General features: G+C 42.8%; 1 long non-coding RNA gene and 1 pseudogene across 1 annotated transcript; one reads left to right on the plus strand and one right to left on the minus strand.

The window, feature by feature from the left end:
- Positions 1–23110, minus strand: LOC136456727 (potassium transporter 21-like; annotated as a pseudogene).
- Positions 18016–18382, plus strand: LOC136483772 (uncharacterized). The gene is made up of 3 exons (XR_010765629.1): positions 18016–18062; positions 18149–18241; positions 18334–18382. It is a non-coding gene; the product is annotated as an uncharacterized lncRNA (long non-coding RNA).
- Positions 23111–25876: the final 2766 nt, after the last annotated feature.

The raw sequence follows: 25876 nt of genomic DNA on the forward strand, positions 1-25876 counted from the left end.
CTAGATTTCATATGATATTCCAACTTTCAGTAGCTTGCCATGTGGAATCGATAACATCTTCTCTCCTTGCATGAAGTTCTTCCTTAGGAAGGAGTATATATAGTTGACCACAATCTTCTTCAGGAGCCAGGACTGAGCCAATGCCACCACCTCAGCCTCTCCAAGAATGTACACCACACCTTTCTCTGCTTCTCTTTGAATCACCTTCTGTTCCTCCTCAATCTTGGCTAACTCCTTGATATTCATCTTTGATGCCTGCTCATTAACAATCATCATCAATTTTACTATACTACAATAAATAATAGAACACAGTTACTTAGCTCAATTATTTAGTAGATTTGTCACCTAAAACTGCGGTAGACGATTGCTCAAACCATTTGACAGTGTTGTGTGTTTGCACTGTAGGATCACTTGGATCATAGATCTAGCTGGTAGAGTGATTCTTTATGGGATAAAGGACGCAGTTCATCCTAATACATGTAGAATAAGAGAGACAGAGAGGGAACAGAGAAGGTGTTGAACCTAACACTGTAGAGGGGTTAGGTTCAGTGGACGCCATCATGTTCGTTGATGTAGTCTGCGCATGGGCAGCGACGGTCGGTGAAGAGGGCGATGAAGACATCAACATCGATGGAGCGGGCGGTGCAGCTGGTGGCTTCCCATCACTGGCTATGCCCCTCTCTGACCGGATTAGGGTTTTGGTGTTGGTGGGGAGCTTGGCTCGGGTCAACCTCATGATTAGAGCCGCCGACCCCCACCTCTTTTTATAGTGCAGTGTGACAGGGGCCCTCCAGCCATGGTGGGCTGGACGCCCCCGATCAGGGCGTGAATCAAAGGCCCAACTGGGCCATTGGGTTCAGTTAGGATTAGAGATCAATCTAACAATCTCCCCTTTGATCTCTTTCCATCTTTTACTTTCATATCATTTACTTTTGTTCATTCCATTATAGATTAGCGTATAGAGCATGTCTCATCATCACGATCCATTGCCGATAGATTTAACAGCTACAATGCACCACTCTATTCTGAAATATATACTTATCTTTGGGCCTTCTTTTATCCAGGAATTATAGGCTTTCCCTTAGACCCATGCCAGCTACATGTTCTCTAAACACGTTGGGTGGTAAGCCTTTTGTAAGCGGATCCGCGAGCATCTTTTCGGTACTTATATGCTCAAGACTTATGACTTGATCCCAGACTTTATCTTTCACAACATAATACTTTATGTCAATGTGTTTGGTAGCACCACTTGACTTATTGTTGTGAGCATACTGTACTGCCGGATTATTATCGTAGTATAACTTAAGTGGTCTATAGATGTCGTCAACCACCTTCAAACCGGGTATAAACTTCTTTAGCCAGTTCACCTGCCCCGTTGCCTCATAACACGCTACAAACTCGACATACATTGTGGACAATGTAGTGATGGTTTGCTTTGAGCTTTTCCATAAAATAGCTCCCCCTACGAGAGTGAATACATATCCAGATGTTGATTTTCTATCATCTCCCGCATAATCAGAATCTGAATATCCCACTATATGGAGTGAATCATATCTCCTATACGTCATCATGAGGCCTTTCGTTCCTTGCAAATAATGCAAGACTTTCTTTACTAATTTCCAGTGTTATGTTCTAGGATTGCTCTGGAATCTACCAAGTAACCCAGTAACAAATGCCAAGTCAGGGCGCGTGCATACTTGAGCATATTGCAAGCTTCTGATAGCTGAAACATATGGAACCACTTTCATTTGATCAATCTCGTATTGGTTCCTAGGGCATTGAAAATCCCCATATCTGTCGCTCTTGACCAGTGTTTTCCTAAACGCTAAACGGTAAATAGTCGGTCACCTACCGTTTAGCAATTATTTAGGCAAAACGTCCCATTAAACAGGCTAAACGGCCAATTAAACGGGGTAAACGGGTGATTAAACAGAAACGACGCACCACTGTATAGTGTTTACACGGTGTTTAAACGGGCTAAACGACTGTTTAGACGAATAGTGCTCTTGACTATAGGAGCAGGTGAGGGACTACATTTATGCATACTGAATTTCTTTAAGATTTTTTCTATGTATGCCTTTTGTGATAGTCCTAATACCCCTTTACTTCTATCTCGGTGAATCTCGATCCCTAGAACGAACGAAGCTTCACCAAGATCTTTCATATCAAATTTTGAGGACAAAAACTTCTTTGTCTCCAGTAGTAGACTGACATCACTACTAGCAAGTAAGATATCATCCACATACAGGACAAGGAAGATAAACTTCCCATTCTTAAACTTTGTATAGACACAATTGTCCTCTACATTCTCTTTAAACCCAAAATTCCTTATTGTCTGATCAAACTTCAAGTATCACTGTCTTGAAGCTTGTTTTAATCCATAAATGGATTTCTTTAGGCGGCATCCCATTCATTCTTTTCCTTCCATGACAAAACCTTTCGGTTGTGCCATGTAAACATTTTTCTCCAAGTTCCCGTTGAGAAATGTCATCTTTACATCCATCTAATGTAATTCTAAATTATAATGTGCCACTAATGCCATTATTATTCTGAAGGAATCCTTACATGAGACTGGAGAAAAGGTCTCATTGTAATCAATCCCTTCTCTTTGCGTAAAGCCTTTTGCCACAAGTCGTGCTTTATATCTCTCTATATTCCCTTGAGAGTCAAGTTTTGTTTTGTAGACCTATTTACAGCCTACTGTTTTGGCTCCTTTAGGAATTATTTCTAAATCCCAAACTTTATTGGCATTCATAGATTTCATTTCATCTTCCATGGCCTCAAGCCACTTTGATGAATGATCACTTCTCATGGCTTCTTCAAATGAGGTGGGATCATCCTCCATTTGAAATTCCTTAGTGTTGTACACTTCATAATCAGCAGGAATAACTGATTTTCTAACTCTTTGAGACTTTCTAGGAGCCTCCACACTTGGCACATCTTCTATTTGAGGCTGTTGTTGCTCCCCCTCATTTGTGGCAATAGGTTTTATAGGATCCTAAAGAACAGGTTCCTCATCATCATTCATTGTTACCACAGGCGGAATAACAATAGGTGCTAGCACCATAGTATCTTACACTATCGGTGCAGCGACAGCAGGTAGTGAGAAAAATGGTTCATGAATCATCGGAGTGGGCGTATACATCTGCTTCTCTTCAAGGTCAATTTCTCAATCTACCAAGCTCCCCCTCATCATTTCATCTTCTAGGAAGACTATGTGTCTCGTTTCCACAAACTTTGTATGTCTGTCTGGATAGTAGAAACGAAAACCTTTTGACTTTTTTGGGTAACCAATGAAATGACAACTCATTGTTTTGGGATCTAGCTTTCCAATGTTTGGGTTAAATACTTTAGCCTCAGCAGGACTCCCCCACACACGTAAGTGGTTTAGTGAGGGTACTCTTCCTACCCACAACTTATACGATGTTTTGGGCACCGACTCACTTGGTACTTGATTGAGAATATGAATAGCAGTTTTTAATGCCTCCATCCACATGCTCATCGGTAAGGTGGAGTAACTTATCATACTGTGCACCATATCCATCAGGGTATGATTGCGCCTTTTAACTACTCCATTCTACTGAGGTTCGTTTGGTGTAGAATACCGAGCTACTATGCCATTCTCTTGTAAGAACCTTGCAAAAGGTCCAGGAATTTGGCCATTTGGGGTATGCCGACCGTAGTACTCCCCCCACAGTCAGACCTGACTATCTTAATCTTTAAATTGTGTTGCTTTCAACTTTTGCCTTAAATATCTTAAATTTATCTAATGCTTCTGTTCTTTCTTTGATTGGATAAATGTAGCCATAACAGGAGTAATCATCTATGAATGTTATGAATGAATCATAACCATCCACACTCTTTACAGGAAACGGACCACAAATGTCTGTGTGAATAATATGTAGAATTCTGGGCTTCGTTTGGCATCTTTCTTAATTTTCTTTATATACTTTCCTTTAATGCATTCTCTACATTGTTCTAAATCTGAGAGCTCTAATGGAGGAAGAATATCACTCTTAACTAGTCTTTCTATTCTCCCCCTCGAAATATGGCCTAAACAACAGTGCCATAATTTCGACAATGCATCGTGAGCTCTCTTTCGTTTTCTATTTACATCCACAGACGATGATACATTCACATTGTCGCACGCAACGTTCCCATCATCGTATACAACATTCACATCATCACGTAGTGATAACAAATAAAGCTCATTTTATAAGATAGCAAGACCAACACATGCATTATTAAATGTTACCTTATATTTGCCATTTCCAAAATAGCAATCATATCCATCATTGTCCAAACATGAAACACTAATCATGTTCCTCTGTAACGAGGGAACATAAAGAACATCTCTAAGTATAAGTTTGAAACCATCAGCAAGCTCTAGAGAAAGATCGCCAATAGCTTCAACTTTTGCTCGGACTCCATTTACAACTTTAACGTGTCTTTCACTTCTTTGTGTAGTCCTCGTCGAACGGAATCCCTGTAAAGAATTAGCAACATGAACAGTTGCACTTGAGTCAATCCACCAAGTAGATTTCGAATACTGTACATATAGGGATTCATTTATGAACATAATAATGTTCTTACCTTTCTTTGCCATGATCATCTTTAAGTAATCGGGACAATCTTTCTTATAATGTCTCATCTTCTTGTAATAGAGACATTGATCTTTCTCTACTGTGAACTTATTTTGCTGAGGCTGATGCAGCATGGGACCATTTCCCTTTGACTTTGAGGAGAAGTTAGCATTAGTATTCTTTTTCTTGTTATCTTTCAGATAATTGATAGAGCCACTATTGGCAGCTTTCATTCTCTCCTCTTACACACACATAGCCATGAGCCTCTTCGTGTCCCATTTCTCAGGCTATATGTAGTAGTTGACAACAAAAGTGTCAAACTCTTTTGGCAAGGAAGCAAAAATTAGATGGATAAGGAACTCTTCCTTGAGAGCCAGATCCATTGGTTTTAGCTTAGATGCCAAATTTCTCATCCTCAGTATGTGCTCTCTTATGCCACCATTACCTAAGTAACTCTCTGTCACCAGCTGCTTTATCAGCTGGGTAGCATATGTCTTTGAAGAGCCAGTGAACTGACTCTTTATTCTTTCGAGGTACTTGGTGACGGTGTCATACTCTGGGATTGAGCCCACAATTGCAGGCTCAATCATGTTCTTTATCACAGCCAAACATTTCTTATTGACAGTGACCCACTTTCTATACTCAAGGTCATAGGACATTCTTTGGGATGCAAAATCCCTCTCTTTGGTTGCCCAAGCGGCATCAGTCTCGTTTGTCTCCCTCACCGGTGCCACAGGCTCTATGGGATACGGTGTGGTGACTACCCAGTCCACCTCAGCCAAGATGAAGGCCAGGTCAATCTTTTTCTTCCACTCCGTGTAGTTATCACCTTTGAGAGTGGGGATCTCTTTGATACAACCCATCAAGTTGTATCCGCCTGAAAACATAATTCATATAGAGTGAGAACATAAATAATAACAATAACAATTGCATGCCTTAGTTCCAACGTTGGTCAAAATTAAAACATACAATTGTCCTCTACATTAATTCTACATCACCGTTTGACAAAACATCATAATATTGCCATTAATCAACGTTGGTCAGAATAATAACAATATTATAATCAATTAAAACATATCCATTTTCAAAATTAAATTCTTTCATTGGTTTGAATTTAATAATGAAAATAACATCTTTAAATACGTAGCAGAAAACGTAAATATTCTCATTATTATTTTTCCAGAAAGTTTATAGAACTTTACTTTTCTCTGAACAAAATTATTGTTGGAACCAAAATTGTGCAGAGTTGGACATCAAAATTCAATTGAAATTCATCAAATATGTATCAAAAAGTTTCTAGAAAAAAATAAAACAAAAAAACTATTCTGTTTCACTGTGTTTGGCCATTTTGGCCCATAGTAGCAGAAGCGGCCCACGGCCGCCCGCGCTCTCCCCCACGCCCAGGCAGCAACCTGGGCCTAGGCCGGGAATTCAACCTAGGCCGAAAGGCAGCCCAATCAACCGGTGCCGTCCGTTCTGATCCGACGGCCGAGCATCGATGGCACAGGATCTAAACCCCCCGGCCGCGGCTGACCCTAAAACCCTAGACCATTCGGTTCTTTGCTCTCTCTCTCTTCGCCGCTCTTGTTTCTCTCCTCAGCGTAGCAACAGCAGCAACCGAGCGAGTCAAGCGGGTGAAACGGTGGAGCAATGGCACCGTCGCCGGCCCCCTTGCCGGCATGCGCGCTCCCCAGCGGGTGAGCGTGCCGCCGTCGAGCGGCCTAGCTGCAGCGCCCCTTTGGCCAGAGCCCGACGAGCAGCGCCCTCGGCTCGGCCTTCTTTTCCCCACGCATCGGCAAGGCAGTAGCGCTGCTCAACGGCGAGGTAGGCCTCCCCTTCCCTAACATCCCCCTCTGATTTGCTTTTCTTTTCTGTTCTCGGATTCAACCGATTAGGGATAGTTAGGGTTAGGGTTTCTTTTCTTTTTAGGGTTTCACTGTTTATCTTCCCCGTGATGTTTTCATGGGTTTAGGGTTCGGCTCTTACGTTCTTAAGGCCGAAACCCTCTTCTTCTTCTCCTTTCCTTAACCCGGTTAGGGTTAGGGTTCAGCCGAACCCTCTGTTCTTGTTAGACCCGCACTGGATCTAACCTTCTACTTCCTTTTCTAATCGGTTTACCCATTCTAGATCTAAAAACCCTAGAAACCGATGGCTCTGATACCATTGTTTGCGCTGTAGGATTACTAGGATCATAGATCTAGCTGGTAAAGTGATTCTTTACGGGATAAAGGACGCAGTTCATCCTAATACATGTAGAACAAGAGAGACAGAGAGGAAACGGAGAAGCTGTTGAACTTGACACTGCAGAGGGGTTGGGTTCAGTGGACGCCATCACGTTCATTGATGTAGTCTGCGCACGGGCAGCGACGGTCAGTGAAGAGGGCAATGAAGACGTCGACGTCGATGGAGCGGGCGGCGCGGCTGGTGGCTTCCCGTCACAGGCTGCGCCCCTCTCTGATCGGATTAGGGTTTTTGTGTCGGTGGAGAGCTCGGCTCAGGTCAACCTCGTGATTAGAGACGCCGGCCATCACCTCTTTTTATAGCGTAGTGTGACATGAGCCCTCCAGCCATGGTGGGCTAGACGCTCCCGATCAGGGCACGAATCAAAGGCCCAACTGAGCCGTTGGGTCCAATTAGGATTAGAGATCAATCTAACATTGTGAGCACGGAGAAGGATTGGATTGGCATAATCATCTCCTCAGCATAGATGGCATGCCTTCCAGACGCCTTGTCCCGAGACAAGCTCTGATCGCGAGAAATTGGATAGCTAACATTCTGCATCTCTTCCACTGAGTAGAGGTTGACATCTCGTATGTAGTACTGGAGACTCTCAACCAGAGCAACGACAAAGTCTTCAGCCTCCTCACCAATGGAGTCCCGGTACCCATACCGCGCCACGCATCGAAATACTTTGTACTCCTTGGGATCTACTTGTCGGAAGAGGAAGCGCTCGGCAGCGTCGACATGGGGAACATGCAAATGCTTGATGGAGACGAAGATCAGGACCGAGTGAATGGCTGGGACCTTCTCGATGAGGTGAGGGAATATGGGTGGGATGCCTTGCACTAGCTCAGTGTAGAAGAGCCCAACTCCAGGGATCCTCATCAGATCATGCTTCTCAAGCAGTTTGTCAGCCTTAGCAGGGGATAAGGTGTGTTTCAGCTCGTATTTGTACCGTTTGACGTGCACGTAATGCCAAACGATCACCATCAAGACTGCCGACATGACCACGGGCACGTTTGGTGGAGTGAACTTGTATAGCACGGATGATAGGTAGATGGACTCGGTTGGAACGAAGACGATGAAGAAGAGCGCAATCCACAAGATATTGATTTTCCACACCAAGAGCATCACGATTGTCATCAGCAGTGTCGTGATGAGCATCACAAGGATGACACAGATTTCTGTCGTCAGTTATGAAGAAACATGATGGTTAGAGAGGTTTGAAAATTTTAGCTTTTTTTGTTATAGAGGACAGTGCGATATGTGACGTTAAACACACACAGTTCATACCATGGGCTTTTCCGATAATGGCGGTTGTCTTGAAACTGACAGTCACCACGCAAGCAGCTATACAAAGCAGTAAGTTAACTTCAGGAACATACAGCTGTCCATGAAACCTCTTTGATGTGCGCAGTATCCTAACCCTCGGGAAGCAACTGAGTGTTTGTAAATGTGAAACAGTTGCAAATGCACATGAGATCATTGCTTGGCTTCCTATGATTGATGCCGCGATTGCCAAGATAAATGTCGGCCAGAACAGAGCGCCTGAATTTTCAAGAACGAGAAGCACATCAAGTTTCAGAACAATTATTTATATAGAGAGATGTATGTACTAAATAAATATATTATAGGAGTATATGCTTACTTGGGGTTGATCTAAAGAAAGTGTCAGCAAAATGTTCGGGGTGCTTCCTTAGGTATCACTACTACAGAAATCATTTTTGCTGGCACGTTGTTTTTCTTTCACAGGCGGTTCACAATTTCATGACGCCAGTACAAAAAATAGGGTGGGCCCAGCAAGAGAACCGCCTGTGTAAAACAATTTACACAGGCGGCTCTCCTATCTCTACCGCCTGTGTAAATACGTGTATTTTTACAGGCGGTTTACAATGACAACCGCCTGTGTAAATACCATTTACACAGGCGGCTGACATTATAAACCGCCTGTGTAAATACACGTATTTACACAGGCGGTAGAGATAGGAGAGCCGCCTGTGTAAATTGTTTTACACAGGCGGTCCTCCTTACCAACCGCCTGTGTTAATGCTGCTATAAATTCCCTTCGTCCACCTCCAGACAAGAACAGTTACTTGCGTGCTGTGTGCACAGTGGCGGACAGAGAAGTGGCGATTCCAAGGGGGAGGTTTTGAACTTCATTTCTTTGGTGAGAAACTTCCAAAAGGTTAGTTAGTGTCGTTGCCGCCATTTTTTTAGTGATTCTTTGGTTCAATTCTTGTATTGGAGGTGCTCTAAATCTAGGATTAGGGTTAGGGTTCATAGCTAGGGCAAGGGAGAGAGTTTTAGCTTTTTTTTTTGTAAATTCATAGTAAATTGTATCTTGCTTGGATTATAGAAAATAAATACTTTTTAGAATTCTTGTGAGTAGATCTATGTAATAGAATAATGATTAACACTTTATAAAGTCTTGTCAATTGTTATACTTATTTCCTATAATTATAAACTGTGAATTAATTTAGTTTTTTAATCTACGTACTTAGGGTTTATGAATTAATTTAGTAGTTAATGTTTTGTTAATTAGGGTTAGTTATTATTGTCTATACTTAGGGTTTGTTAAATAGGGTTAGTTATTATTTCATGTACCTTAGGTTTTTCAATAATTTTTGTTAGTAATTGATGGTTTATTATTTAGGGTTAGATATTTCATGTACTTAGGGTTAGTTAATTAATTTAGTTAGTAATTAATGGTTTATTAATTAGGGTTAGTTAGTATTTCATGTACTTAGGGTTTGTTAATTAGGGTTTGTTATTTTTGCTTATACTTAGGGTTTGTTAATCAAGATGCCATCTCCGTTTAATTAATTCTTATAATTATAAAAATGAGTTTAAATAATTATTTAAATTTTTTATTTTGTAAATTCTGTAAGAGGTAGGTTTTCATATCTATTTAATTGATGGAGGATAGAATCTTAGTTATGAGGGGTTATTTTCGTTTTGTTTTTAGAGTGACATACAATATTTTCCTAACTAATTACAGATAAATATGGAGAGGTCATTATGGATGTACAACTTATCAAGATTAGACCCATCTTATGTAGTGGAGGTCCAAAAATTTATTGATGCCATGAAGATACATGCTCACAGAACAAAGGCGAAGCACATATGTTGTCCATGCGCAGACTGTAAAAATATTGTGGTATTTGACAATGTGGAAGCAATCACTTCTCATCTGGTTTGCAGAGGATTTGTGGAGGACTACTTGATTTGGACAAAACATGGTGAGGGTAGTTCTACACCTTATATGCGGACAACTGACAACACTGCAAGTAACATCAATGTGGAGGGTCCAATGCCATATCTCAATGAATGTGATGCTATGCCAGATATCAATGAAACCCATCATGCTATGCCAGATGTCAATCAAACTCATAATTCTACGTCCGATGTTAATGAAACTCAGCATGTTAACACTGATGCCATTGAAGATGCAGATTTCTTAGAGGCAATAATGAACCGTTGTGCGGATCCATCAATATTCTTCATGAAGCGAATGGAAGCCTTGAAGAAGGCAGCAGAAGAGCCTTTGTACGACGAGTCGAAAGGTTGTACCAAAGAGTGGTCGACACTACGGGCTGTTCTTCAGTTTTTGACGATTAAGGCTAGATATGGTTGGTCCGATGCTAGTTTCAATGATTTATTGCGTGTACTTGGAGACCTTCTTCCTAAGGAGAACAAAGTGCCTGCTAACACGTACTATGCAAAGAAGCTAGTTAGTCCACTTATGATGGGTGTTGAGAAGATCCACGCATGTAGAAATCATTGTATTCTATATCGGGGTGATCAGTATAAAGACTTAGACAGTTGTCTAAACTGTGGTGCTAGTAGGTACAAGACGAATAAAGATTATCGAGAGGAAGAGAATGCAGCCTCTGTTTCTTCAGGGAGGAAGCGAAAGAAGACGCAAACAAAGACTCAACAAGACAAACGTTCAAAGCCCACTAGCAATATCGAAGTGGACTATTATGCGTTGAGAAGAATTCCTACATTGGTGATATGGTATCTCCCTGTGGTTGATCGTTTGAGGTGTTTGTTTGCAAACCCTGATGATGCGGAACTTATGACCTGGCATGCTTCTGATGAAAGGAAAGATGATGGAAAGTTACGACATCTAGCCGATGCAAAGCAATGGCAAGAATTCGATAAGAAATATCCAGACTTTGCCGAGGATCCACGAAATGTAAGGTTTGCTCTGAGTACTGATGGAATGAATCCATTTGCCGAGAGGAGCAGCACGCACAGCACATGGCCAGTGATCATGACAATATACAACCTTCCTTCATGGTTGTGTCAAAAAAGAAAATATCTTTTGCTAACCATTCTTATTTCTGGACCTACACAACCTGGAGTTGATATGGATGTATTTCTAGAGCCCTTAATGCAAGAGATGCAAATACTATGGGAAGTGGGTGTGAAAATGGTCGATGCGTTCCGCAAAGAGACATTCACACTGAGAGCAATTATTATTGTCACAATTAATGATTATCCTGCTCTCTTCTCATTATCAGGCCAGTTCAAGGGAAAGGTTGGTTGTGTAGAGTGCATAGATGGAACATGGCACGTGTCTCTTCCTCCATCTAACAAGATAGTGTACATGAGGCATAGGAGGTGGCTACCAGCAGGCCATAAGTACCGCTTACAAAAGATGAATAAGTACTTTGACAATATGGATGAATCAAAATCTACTGCTCCATCAGTTTATAGTAAAGGGCACAGAGTGTATAAGATAGTTGAGAATGTCAAGTTTGTGTTTGGAAAAAAGACCAAAGATGGGAAACCAAGAAAGGTTGTGAAGGCAAATGAGGGGGACACATTCAAGAAGAAGTCTATTTTCTTTAAGTACTTATCGTACTGGAAAGACTTAGACGTACGACATGCGATCGATGGTATGCATGTTCAGAAGAATGTGTTTGACAGCGTAGTTGGAACTTTGCTAGACATAAAGAGCAAGACAAAGGAAGGTCTCAATTCACGTTTGGACATGCAACATTTAAAGATCAAAAAAGAACTTCACCCTGTACTCCTAGAGAATGGGAAGTACCATCTACCGGCAGCAAGCTATAACCTGAATAGAGAGGAGAAACATGCAATGTGTGTGTGGTTGAAGAATTTAAAAGTTCCATCTGGTTTCTGCTCCAACATAAGGAGTCTTGTTTCGATGAAAGACCTTACACTCACCAACTACAACTCACATGATTGTCATGTAATGCTGACCACTTTTCTTCCTATTGCCATCAGGGCTATAAATCCAGTGTTCTTAAAGATGGCAATCACACGGTTGTGCTACTTCTTCAATAAGATATCTGAGAAGGTAATTATCGGTGATGAGTTAGAGTCCCTACAGAAATTTGCTGCAGAGACATTGAGCCAGTTGGAGATGTGCTTTCCCCCATCATTCTTTGATATCATGGTACACCTTATTGTTCATTTGGTGCCTCAAATTGAGGCATTGGGCCCCATGTATTTCCATGAAATGTGGACGTATGAGCGTTTCATGTCAATATTGAATGGCTATATGTCAAATCGTGCTCATCCGGAGGGTTCCATGATAGAGGCATACACTACAGAAGAGGCCGTTGAGTCTAGAGGACCATTATGTAATAATCTCCTAAAAGACCAGGTATCAATTGGTTTGCCTCCGTTGCGACATGAGGGAAGGCTTGGTGGACGAGGGAGGATGGGACGGAAATCATTCATCCCGCCAGATTACAACATAGTCCTAGAGGTACATTACAGCATACTACAACAACTCATAATAATGGACCCATTCACCAAGCAGCACATGAAAGAACTTCATGAGGAGAATCCAGGATGCACAAATGATTGGGTACACAAGGAACACAAGCGTCGGTTCACCGCATGGCTAAAGAATTTGGACATGACAGATGAATCAGAAACCATCAAGATTTTAGCATCTGGACCATCAAGCCAGGTCATATCATGGCAGAGCTATGACATTAGTGGCTTCACATTTTCCACCAGTTTTAGGGACACCAAGCGCATGGCACAGAATAGTGGCGTTCGATGTGAGGCTGTAGATGAAACAACTGGTGAAGAAACTACATACTTTGGATTCATTGATGATATATGGGAGGTTGAATATGGTCCACGCCTGCAGATTCCAGTGTTCCGATGTCGATGGGTTCAAGATAAACATGTCACTATGGATAACTATGGCCAAAGAGTTCTTGATCTAAGTAAAGTAGGTTACAAAGATGATCCGTGGATCCTTGCTAACCGTGCTGCACAGGTGTTCTATGTGGAACAAATTCTATCTACGAATGAAAAGAAAAGTACCCAAAAGCCAAAGCACGTAGCAATCCCTAGAAAGCAACAAATTGTAGGAGTTGATGGTGTAATGGATTTAGAGGATGTTAACCAGTTCAGCGAGATGTCTCTTTTTACAAAGTTTGAAGAAAAGATAAAAAATGTGGAGAAAAGTATCCCGCAAACCTCTTTGCCCTGGGTGCGCCATGATGGACAAGGAAGGACTGTAGCACGCTAGATTGTTTATCATGTAACTAATGTATCACTTATCATTTGTACCTAATGCTACTCTTTCTTATTAAGCAAGATGTTTACATTTCCCCTTGTTGTATACCTTTGGACTATGATATTATTTTCTAACTTAATTAAACAAATCTTAATTAAAACCTCTTTCCCCTTCTTGTATACCTTTGGATTCTATATTATTTACTAACCCTAGGTACATGAAATATTAACTAACCCTAATTAACAAACCTTTAATTAAAAATCTTTTCACAGGCGGGCGTCATTGACCGCCGCCTGTACTAATATATTAGTACAGGTGGCTGTTGATGAGGGCCGCCTGTACTGACGGCCCTCATCAACAGCCGCCTGTACTAATATATTAGTACAGGCGGCGGTCAATGACGCCCGCCTGTGAAAAGATTTTTACAGGCGGTGGTCAATATGGCCTGCCTGTACTAATGTGCTCCAATATAAGTTCCCGCGCGTGGCCCGCGAAAATTTCTAAGTCCCGGAGGCGCGAGTTCAGAAATTGGACGCCGTCAGGCTGCCGAAATCCGCCGCCGCTCCTCCACCGCTCGCCGGACCGCCACCGTCGTGAGCTGCCGCCGCCACGCCGCCGAGGGACCTCCACTCCGCCGGCACGCCTCCACGCCGCCGCCGAGGGAGCTCCGCTCCGCCGCAGCGAGCCACCGCCGCCAGTAGCTGCCGCACCGTGCACGGCCTACGCGCCGCCGCCGCGACCTCGCCGGAACGCCGAGAGGTAGGCCGTGCACACCCGCCACCGCCGAGCTCCGCTCCGAGGTGGCTCCGATCGGTGCGGCGGCGGCTGCCATGTGCGTCGCCGCGCGCGCGCCCCTCCAGCACCGGCGGCGTTGCCTGCTGGGCCTGGCAGGCCCTTGCTGGGCCTGCTGGGCCTGGCAGGCTGCCTTGCCTTTTTTTTTAATTAATTAGTAATGTTTTATTAGTGTTTGTTAGGTAATTTTGTTAGTAATTAGCTAATTTTTTTTGTTAGGGCTTACTATGTTTTTTGTTAGGGTTTTTTCCATAATTTAGCTATGTTTTTTCCATGTTAATACTTATATTTCATGCATAATTAGGGTTTGTGAAATAATAATTAGTTTGTTAAATAGGGTTTCCTATTTAATATTCATTATTTAGGGTTTGCAAATTAGTGTTAGTTAATTAGGTTTGTTAATAATAGGTTCGCTAATTGATTTGGCTATGTAATTCATGTTAATACTTGTATTCCATGTTAATACTTGTATTCCATGTTTATACTTATATTCCGTGGTTATACTTATATTTCATGCAGATGAGTACTCCATCAAATGCTGAGCAGGCCGATGCCCAGATAGGTACACGGGGATCTGACTCCTCTGGATCCGAACCTTATAGGAGCCCGAGTGTATCACCACGTGAATCTCCTAGAGCTAAGAAGGCCCGTCTTGAGTTGGAACGTGACCCTAATTACAAGCCTGAAGATGAGCCAAATGATGATGAGGTATATATGCTCGTAGATTGTCTATACGAGAGAATAATGCATGTGTATGTATGTACCTAACAATTGAATTGACAGGAGGTGTTCTCTCAAGTTGTTGCCGAAATGGAGGTAGAGTCACAAGATGTTCATAAGGACACGGCGCCTCAAACGACCGGGACATCCTCCGAGCAAAGAAGTACAAAGAAAAAGAGTGATCGGGCACGAGGAGATAGAGGAAGGAATAGATTTCCAGAAGAAGTTTATAGGATTACAGAGATTAGCCCGAGCGGAGAGCCCTTAGCACCTCTAGAGGCGCTACCCAAATTTAGGGCCGCCATTGGATGGTTAGTAAAGGAAGAATTTGATATCACCTGGAGTGATTGGAGTATGGTGCCTGAAGGAAAGAGGAAGAATTGTTGGACTCGATTGTGCACTAAGTTTATTTTCCCGGAGGGAACAGAAGGTTTGGTCAAGGGTCATGTCATGAAGCAGTTAGCAATATCATTCCGGGGCTATAGGCACGATATGAATAAAAAGTGGCTGCAAAAGGGGCGGGACCCAACGAAGCGGTACCCTATCACAGTAGAACAGTGGGCACATTTTAGTGTCATAAAAAACTCCGACGACTCCAAGGCTAAGAGCCAAGCCGCCTCAAGACTTGCGAAGAAGAACAAGTACCACCACCACCTCGGCACTGGCGGTTACAAGACCAAGATTCCTAAATGGAGGGCAGAAGACGAAGCAAAGAGGAGAGAGGGCAAGTTGGCATTGACAGATATAGTGCCAGAACGAAGTGCGAATTGGCTTCGCGCTCGGAAGGCAAACACTGAGAGCGATGAGATCTCCTGTCCCGATGAGATCAAGCCAGTTGCCGAGAAGGTTTTGGAAGCAACAAACCTGGAAAAGACAGGTGCCTTCAAGTCACAGAGGGAGAGGGACAGCCTTTCCCATGCTCTAGGTAACAAAATTATATTTTCCATTTTGTTCGAGTAAAATAGAAATCGACACTGACATTAAATATCATGTTGTAGGTAACCCCGAGCATCCAGGTCGTGTACGGGGCGTCTCATCTAGAACCACCTGGAAAGAAGGGTTTGGTGAAGAGTGGAAAGGCATGTATAAGAAAAGAGAATGACATAAGGAGCACATGAAGGATTTTTTTGAGCAGCAGGCTGCCAAAAAATTTAGGGATTTGATGGAAGACTTCGTTAAAAACCTTGATCCTGAAGTGATGAAGCGGTTGGCAGGAGCAGTGTCTGCTCAACAGATGTCATCACAAGCTCCTTCATATATGCAGCATGTCCCAGCTCAACCCTTGGGTAGCCAGGAGATGGCCACACAATCTATGCCCTTTCCAAGCAGTATAGCGTCAACATCAAATCAGGACCATTATCCAGTTGACGATATTGATAAACCTTGGCCTTGCTCATTGTTAATTGGATATGGCCTTAGGAATCAGCATACAAAGCAAGTGGCCATAGGCAATGCCATCCCTGGACGTAGGTTCCATGGTGTCGAGATGCAAGATGCATACTGTAGGGTGGAAGTGTTGACGGTCGAGAGTGGATATGAAGACGACTTCATCGACATCCCGACCTCTGAGGGTATAGAGAAGCTTGGACAAGCAATCAAGAACTTCATACAATGGCCGAGACGGTACGTAAGGTTGATTGATCCACCAACGGCACCCTCTCCACCAGTGCATCAAGCATCCCAAGAGGCCGAAACAAGTCAACAGCCAGCATCGCCAATGCATGCCCCAGCATCCCCGTATATTTATGAGCCACCGTCGTCATCCCCAATACATGATATGTCATTCTTGTTGGATGAGCTCGAGGGGCCAACCAAGAACATGCCTAAGCAGTAGACTCCGCCAGCCAAGAAGGACACAACACTAGAGAAGGAGGTAGAGCAAACTCCCCCGCCACCACCAAAGCAGAATGAAGATGAGCAAACTCCCCCGCCACCACCAAAGCATAAGGAAGCAGAGCAAACTCCCCCACAAGCACCGGCCTCCAAGAAGGCAAAGAAATTTCCAATTCCAAAATTGGTTTCTCCCTATGAGCCAAAAAAGGGGAAAGCAGCAGGCACAGTTCTATTTTTGAAAGGGATTGGAAAGCAGCGGACGGCACGAGTCGTTGAGCTCGAACCGTCACAGAATAAGGAAGCCACCGGCCAAGCAACTGAAGCCGTGCCACCAACAAAGGAAGCCCCAAGTGGCGATGTACATGTCGAACCGCCATCAAATACACCATTGACCCTTAAGGATATAAGAAAGCCAACGGTTGATGATTATGTCAATGTCCCTAGTAACTATGTGCCCGGAAGGCCTATGCTGCAATGGACGGTGCTTGAAAAGGGTCCATGGACGATAAAAAGGTTTCATGACTGGTACATGAGAGCAGTGAATGCTGGCTTGCATGCAGTTAGTGTTGACATACCAGCAGACGTGTTTGCTACTGGCAAGGATAAAAGCAGGGCATTTGTTACCTTCGAGGACATGCACCTGCTGTTGAACTATAGGAAACTTGACGTCCAACTCATTACAATCTGGTGCCTGTAAGTATCACTCATGCACACACATTGTTATTATTAAATTTGGAATGTGATAAACTCTAATATGTGGATATTGTATGTAGTTTGCAAGACCACGAGCAAAGATCGTTAACTACAGGATCGATGGTCGGTTACCTGAGTCCAATCAGGTTACAAGAAAATATGCACAAATTTGTACTTACAAATGAAGATAGAGCAAAGATAGAGAAGGACAAAACACCAGAACAAGTTGCAGAAGCTGTAAAGGAATTGCAACGAAAATACGAGGACAAATATGCCCTCTATCTCGGTAGAGCAATGCTGAGATATAAGTACAGGGATTTTATATTGGCACCCTACAACTTTGGGTAAGCGTGACCTCGTATACGTACTTCAAATTATCGTGTTAACCCTAAGTACATGTGTCGCTCACTCGTTTATTCATGCAGTGACCATTGGATTGTTTTTTATATTTATCCATTTGAAGGGAAGGTGCTTGTCCTAGACTCCTTACATTATCCTCCTCAGTCGTATCAAACATTCCTGATTCATTTAGAAAGGTGAGCCAACATGCAACCACATCCGTACTTATATGAATTAGAGTTTCTAAATAACTATAGTGTTTTATATTCGATATCTACAGGGCATGGCGGTTTTATAAGAAGCAAAAAGGACCGGTCGACGTCGCCCGCTCAGATCCTAGTGTGCCATTGACGATACAACACCATTATCCGGTAAGTTGTCCGAACACATATCATCATATAAATAATACACAAGGCATGACAATTTTAGTTTAATCTTTTGCTCATTAATTACATAGTGCCACAAGCAACCACCTGGATCGGTCTACTGTGGATACTATGTGTGTGAGTTCATAAGGCAGCGGGGACGATACGTCAGGGACAAAAATATGGTAAAAAATATCTATGTATGAAGTTTTCTCATTAAAGTTAGAAATATTAATATTGGACATGTGTCAATGATGCTTTTAAACTTTGTTTCCAGCCGAGAAGCAAAGGAAAGGACGTGCCATTCACTCCAAAAACTATGGAAGATATAGTAGCAGACTTGTGCGGTTTTATTATGAGAGAAATAATTCCAAGTATCGGATCATATTTTGATGAAGCCGGTGATTTAGCAAGTGAAAGATTTAGAGCGCTGACAGACCTAGCAGGTCTAAACTTGAAACGAAATGACATGTAAACACCAAATGGTTGAACTCATAACATGAAATGACGTGTATTATATGTAATTTTATGCTTGATGTTTGATTTCATGTGTACACATCTGTAATATTTATATGTGTTGTATGTATGATGCAATTTTATGGTTCATGTTTGCATATCTTATATATATATATATATATATATATATATATATATATATATATATATATATATATGTGTGTGTGTGTGTGTGACAAATATAGTACAGTGTGGAGGCAAATATTAAAATTTGAAATAAAAAAAATAATTACACAGGCGGCACACAGAGTGAGCCGCCTGTGAAAAATGGGTTTTCACAGGCGGCTGACAAAGTGAGCCGCCTGTGTAAATAAATATTTACACAGGCGGTTGACAAAGTGAGCCGCCTGTAAAAACCCTTTTTTCACAGGCGGCTCACAGCCCGCCGCCTGTACTGTGGGCCGATTAGTACTGACCCCTAGTACAGGCGGTGGACTTGGCCGCCTGTATAAATGCCTCTACCACCGCCTGTGAAAACGTTTTCTGTACCAGTGTATGCTGCTTGTCCGATGTAAGTAAGCAATACAGATGGCAGTAATCCAAGGCTAAAGCTTAACTGAAAAGTTCCGAAAGAAAAGTTGTTTAGTATGACGACAATGCGCCTATATATACTTCTTTTAGAACATTCTTATTTTTGAATCAAAGTTTAGATATATGTTTTTTTATATCACTTCGTTAACCAATATGAACCTAGTATTATCATGTCACTATATATCTGCATCAAACCATGGTTGCACATACCTGAATGGATCTAATGCTGAAGTATCCCAGATTAGCAAAAAGAGCTTCTGTTCCTGTGGAGAGTACATGCATGCATGGTACAATATATGTTAGTATATGTAAATCATATATTTTCTTAGTTACATCAAAGATAAGTTCTTTCCTAGGCTTTGTTCGTTTGATTCCAAAATCAAAGGATTGAAGGGGATCGAAGGGCCGGGATGGAGAGGGACTTTGACTTGTAGGGGATTTAATCCCACTCAATCCCCTCCAACCCTCTTTGTTCTAAACTCAAACGAACAGGCCCTAAGTATGGCTAACTAGATTTGCAAAATATAACCTGTAAAAACAAGGAGCATGTCACCAAGTGAGATCCATCCTTCTTTCTTGTTTCTCTTGAAATAGTCAATGATGTATTTTGGGTTGAACGACCTCAATACACCAACATCATATTTGATCAGGTTATAGAGCCCAACTCCTCCAATCAGAAGCAACCACAGCAGGATGATTGGTGCGAACGAGTAGCCAACTTTGTCAGTTCTGAATTGTTGGATAGCAAACAGAACTACCAAAATTGCCACGGTGATCCATACTATTTGATCTGTGCAAAAATTAAAACAGGCTTTGCATTAGCTGATGTTGTAGCTTATTGACCGCGCAATCCTTCTCTAACTATTTGCTAAAGTTAATGTCTTCTAAGTTCTAACTAAGATTAAGTTAAGATTTTCAGGGATCATATATATCAGGAAAGATAGCATGATTTCTACACCTGTCTTTGAAAAAAATATATTCTCTACAGGTCCTGATGCATATTTTTGTTGTTAATTAATTACCTGTGGTCAAATCGGGCACCTTTTCCTTCAGGCCACTTACAGCTGAGAGCACTGAGTATTTTGTGAGGACAAGCAGCAAGAATCAGATGACATTGTTAAAACCTCTACAGATGTTGAGGTGATATTATCTGTAGAATATAGATGAGTTTCTTTATACAGTACTCGAAATAGGAGGAGTTAGAACAGCGTCGCTGATGACCATCGCAATTGCAAGGATGGTAAGGAGGAACAGGGAAATCTTGGCTGACTTGCTTGTCTCAAGCAAATGCTTCAGCCAGTGAGCTCTCCTCAGTGTGGCCGACGACGGCTTTTCATGACTGTTGTAGCTGGAGACCAGCTCATCTTCAGCCTGATGGTTAGGGAGCAGACTCACGTTGGCATATCTCGAAATCAAAGAGTAGAGTGCAAACGTTCCTCCTGATATCAATCGTTAGTTAATTACATTATTTACTATCATATATAATATTTTTTTATCAAATTAAATTGTATGGCATGGCATGCAGGCACTAACCATCCCCGTCATCGTTGGCGTGCGACGATCTTGATGACGGTGAAGAGCATAAAGCTGTAGATGATGAGGGAGAGCACCCCAGGACGTCGTCAGGGTGGCCAACGCCGCCGCCATGGCCGAAGGTGGTGTAGACATATAGCGGACGTCGCCGTACAGGATCCCCACGCACCGGAACCACTACTAGAAAACAGACCTTTCATCCCGCCTCTATTTTTGCCTTTAGTCCCGGTATTTTTGTGTTCGGGACTAAAGGGACTATTAGTCCCGGTTGTATCCTCAAACAAGGATACAAAGTTCCTGCCCCAAGTGTGTGGCGACGGCAGGCAACAATTAGTTCCGGTTATAGTCTAGAGCCGAGACTAAAGGTTATCCTTTAGTCCCGGTTGAACCCTCCAACCGGGATTCAATCTTTACTCCCGGCTTGAGGCTCCAACCGGGACTAAAGGATGACCTTTAGTCCCGGCTCTGGGATATAACCGGGATAAAATCTTTCTTGATAAAATAATATAGTCGCGCTGGACAAAAAAATTGGACAGCCATGCATTGAACCCACGACCTCATAGCCAAGGTTCAAACCACAGCGCACTAGCTAGCCATCTGAACTAAGTCACTTTCTCGACAAGAAGACACCCAAAGATTTATTTAATAAGAGAAAAGACCATTTAATTGATTAAATTCTTTTGTTAACTATACTTTGAATTTTCTGGTCCATGTGCTTTCTAGTGCCTGATTGATCTCATAATTTTTATCAGGGTTTCAAATGCCCAGTGTGAAGCCACCACCAAGTTCGAGATTTTTCTGAATTGGTTTGGTAAATTTTTCACTTTAATTGAATTTCCACGTGACTTCACCGATGAATTATACGTTGAACTGAGTCCACCCGCAAAAAGATCCTGAATGGTGCCAAACTTTGCCAAATGGTCTCTTGTGCCCTAGGAGACAAATATTTGTGGAGGTTGATGCAAAATTATATTGTTTTGAATATGTAATTCGCCGTATTTCGTCTCACGCGGCACAAAGAAAAATGTAATAATAAAAATAATTATCAGAAAAACCTAAGATCTTGTGTGGGGCCATATTTTGGGTGTAAATGACTGCCAAAATTTTTTTAAGCCATTTTGACATAGGCAGAGTCGACGTGCTTCACAGAGGTATATAGAACTTTTCGTCGAACCCTATCTATACACCTAGGTTCTCTGGGATTCTGAGGTCCATGTGCTTTCTAGTGCCGGATTGGTCTCAAACTTTTTCTCAAGACTACAAATGCCCTGTGTGTAGCCACCACCAAGTTTGAGATTTTTCTGAGGTGGTTTGGTACTTTTTTAACTTTAATTAAATTTCTGCCCGAACTCACCGATTAATTATACAATGATTAATGAAGACTCTAAAGATTTACGTTACAATTACGTGAAAACTAATTTTCTGTCGAAAACCAATAAATTTAATAATTTCAATTAAAGTCTACATTTTTGCATTAACGAAAATAGTGAGTATTAGTTGCATTATGTTCAACATTTATAATAAAAAACACAATAGTTTAGGTCACATATTATTTTTTTTGTGCAATAAATGAAAATAAAGTTTATTACTTTTTCTAAAAAAATTTATGCCTAGTATTGAATTTGCCGCGCAAATAATAAGACTTAAACATTTAAATACAAAACATATATAAAATAAACTGATCTGCTTAAAAGTTTGCGGGAAATGAAAATGTAGCCCACCTTTAGTCCCGGCTCCTGCCACCAGCTGGGACTAAAGGTGGGCTGCATTTGGCGACCCGCCAAAAAATCCTTTAGTCCCGGCTCCTTCCAACAGCTGGGACTAAAGGTCCCCTCTTTAGTCCTGGCTGGTGGCAGGAGCCGGGACTAAAGGTGCTTTAGTCCCGGGCGGTGGATGGAGCCAGGACTAAAGGTCCCTCTTCTATATACCGCCGCCTCCCTTCTCTCTTCCTCCTCATCGATCGTCTTCATCTTCAGCGCGTCCCAGAGCTCCACTGCCGCTGATTCGCCTCCCCGGCCACCCCCGACGCCGCCTTCCTCACCGGAGGGCACCCCGAGGCTCGCCCACCTTGTCGGAGTAGCCCCAATGCCACGCCCCTCACCGAGGAGCCCCCGGCCGCCCCCGATGCCCCGTGCATGCCACGCCGCCGTCGATTTCGCCTTCCCGGCCACCCCCGACGCCGCCTTCCTCACAGGAGGGCAACCCGACGCCCAACCACCTTGCCAGAGTAGCCCTGATGCCGCGCCCCTCAAGGAGGAGCCCCTGGTTGCCCCCGACACCGCGCGGGCGCCACGCCGCTGCCGATTTCGCTTTCTCGGGCCACCCCGGCCCGACGCCGTGCCTTCTTCCTCACCGGAGGGCATCCCGACGCCCACCCACACCTCGCCGGAGAAGCCCCGACGACGCCGCGCCCGGCCAGGAGCCCCCGTGCCTCGATCCAGCGCCGCTGTCCACCACCGCCCGTTGCCGTCCATTAATTCTAAACCGCCGGTATATATATATATATATATATATATATATATATATATATATATATATATATATATTATATTTATTATATTTATGAATTATATTGACGGAATGTGTATTAATGTGTATATGTATGAAATTATATATGTATGAAATGTGTGTATATATATATATCAATTAATATATATATGTATGAAATGTGTATATATATATATATCAATTAATGTATATATGTATGAAATTAATGTGTGTGTATATATATATATCAATTAATGTATACATGTATAATTTTTCCTTAGGAAAAAAATCAATTGTGTTATATTCTGATACCATGTGGCCTATACCCTAAACCCTAAACCACCCTAAACACTAAACCACCCTAAACCCTAAATCCTAAACCACCCTAAACCCTCCTCGGCCACCGACGCTGGCCAGCCGCCCCGCACAGGCACCACCACTCCGAAATGTGTATGAAATGTCTATGAAACCCTAATTGCATAATTATTGTTTTATAATTGTTTAGGCTCTCTATGGCCGACCCGAGAGACGATGACCTAGAGGCGGAAATGATGGATATTATCAATGCCGCCACTGAACATTGTGCCGATGTTGATAATGACCAGTAGGAAGACGACGGGAGTCAATACTTGAATCTCGATCATATTGTTGAGGAAGTTGTTCATGAAGATAATTTCAGCGAGGTATATATTTCTCAATATCTAGCTCTCATTTATTTATTATGCATACATGTAGTCCACTGGATTGACCTTCGTTTTATAATACTTTTTGTGTTTCTATGCGTACATAGCCATCTGGATCGACGACGACGATGGGGAACACAAAGAATGTTCGAGGGGCCAAAAAGCCGTTGGAAGGCTGCTACATCATCTCAGAATTCAACGTGGCTACAAGCGAACCACTAGGACAATATGCACAGAAATTCATGTACCACTATGGGTACCTTGTAAGGGACAAGCTCCCGATCAGTGCCCGTGAATGGAAAAAAAATAACAATGCTCCTCATATTAGTTGTCTCTGATAAGACAAGGAGCTGATTTGGCAAGATGTTCTTGCACATTTCACGCTCCAAACAGATGATTATCATGAAGACATCACCCACGAAAGGTTGACGGAGCGAGTTAGGCACTGGACAATGAAGAAGATGGCCACCCAATTCCAATCTTGGAAGAAGCAGCTGTACAAATCATACGTCAAGAAGAACAAGACTCCAAATTGGAACGATAAGGGCCCAATCGCAAAGGCAAGGCCCTACTAGGAGGAATTTGTACAGTATAAGACATCAGAAGATGGTGCGGAACGGGCGAGAAGGAACCAAGAGAATTCTAGACAAAAGCAATACCACCATAACATGGGATCGGATGGCTACGCGACTTCCGTTCCCAAGTGGCAAAAAATGGAAGCAGACCTTATTGCCAAGGGGGTCGTACCTGAATCAGCACCATGGCCTGAACGCACAAAGCATTGGTTTTTAGGTCATGGGGGAGGATTGGACCCAGTCACCGGGAAGCTCATCCATGGCACAAAACTCGAAAGAGCAACAAAAAGGTTGATTCAAATTCTAAAAGCTAGAGATAGTGGACTATTCCGGCCCAACAGAGAGAAAGATGAACTGACATATTCCATTGGGACTGCTGAGCATTGTGGATGAACTAGAGGCAAAGGGGCCGTTCCGTGGGTGCAAGATTTCCCTGAATGGATCGATTCGTATAGAAGCCGCCAGAGACGGAAGGATGAGGAGGCAGAGAGGATCCGCATCTTGCATCAATATGTTATTGAGTCACGGGAAGCGGTGCTTGAATCACAAAGTCGAGAAAAAGAAATGCAAGTGAAATTGCAAGAGGAAGTCGCAAGGCAAGTGCAAATACAATTGAGTGCCTACGGGATTACAATAGCTCCGGGAATCAACATTAGCCCCCCCGATCAGTTGAGAAGCAGTTGTGCTTCTATGGAGCTGCCTGATGCCATAAAAGATGCAGAGCTGCGCTTCCCCGTGGATGACATCACTGAACCTTTTACATCATGTGAGCTGCATATTCCAAAAGATAATGGCACAGTGAAGGTGGCTATTGGTGTTGTAAACCCTATCGACTGTGCCAAGACAACAAGAATTCATGGGGCAGTAGTACCAGCTGAATATGCTACCGTCTCGGTGGATAAAGCTATTGAAGGTTTTAGTGATGTGCCTGACATTCATGGAGGTGATGTGGAGAAGACCGTGGGAGAAGCAGAGATGTAATATTATGTTTTAGTTTACTTTTACTTGTGTTGCTTGCGTGCATTGATCAGCGAAAACTTTACAGTACGCGCGCGTATACATATATTACTTTGCAGCGAATAATGCGTATTCGAAAACCAAATTAAAACAAAAAAGAATCATCAATTGAAATAAGCAGAAAAAGAAAAAAAAAGACCCTTTAGTCCCGGTTGCTAATACCAACCGGGAATAAAGGGGCCAGCCCAGGCGCTGGCGTGGCTACCTTTTTAGTCCCGGTTGATATCACCAACCGAGACTAAAGGTCCACTTCTATTCCCGGCTACTAACCCTTTATTCCCGAACTCCTATTCCCAGCTGCGTAACCGGAAATAAAGGGGGTTGGTAGCCGGGAATAGAAGCCCTTTTTTTACTAGTGAACGCCAGCCGCAGCGTCGTCCCCCAGCTATCCTGCATGCATGCGTATGCATATACGTACGGCCGATCCATGGTCAATAGTCAGTCAGATGGGCAAAACATGGACTGACTGAACACGACG

The sequence above is a fragment of the Miscanthus floridulus genome, chromosome 1 (assembly GCF_019320115.1).
Source record: "Miscanthus floridulus cultivar M001 chromosome 1, ASM1932011v1, whole genome shotgun sequence".
Classification (NCBI taxonomy): Eukaryota; Viridiplantae; Streptophyta; class Magnoliopsida; order Poales; family Poaceae; genus Miscanthus; species Miscanthus floridulus.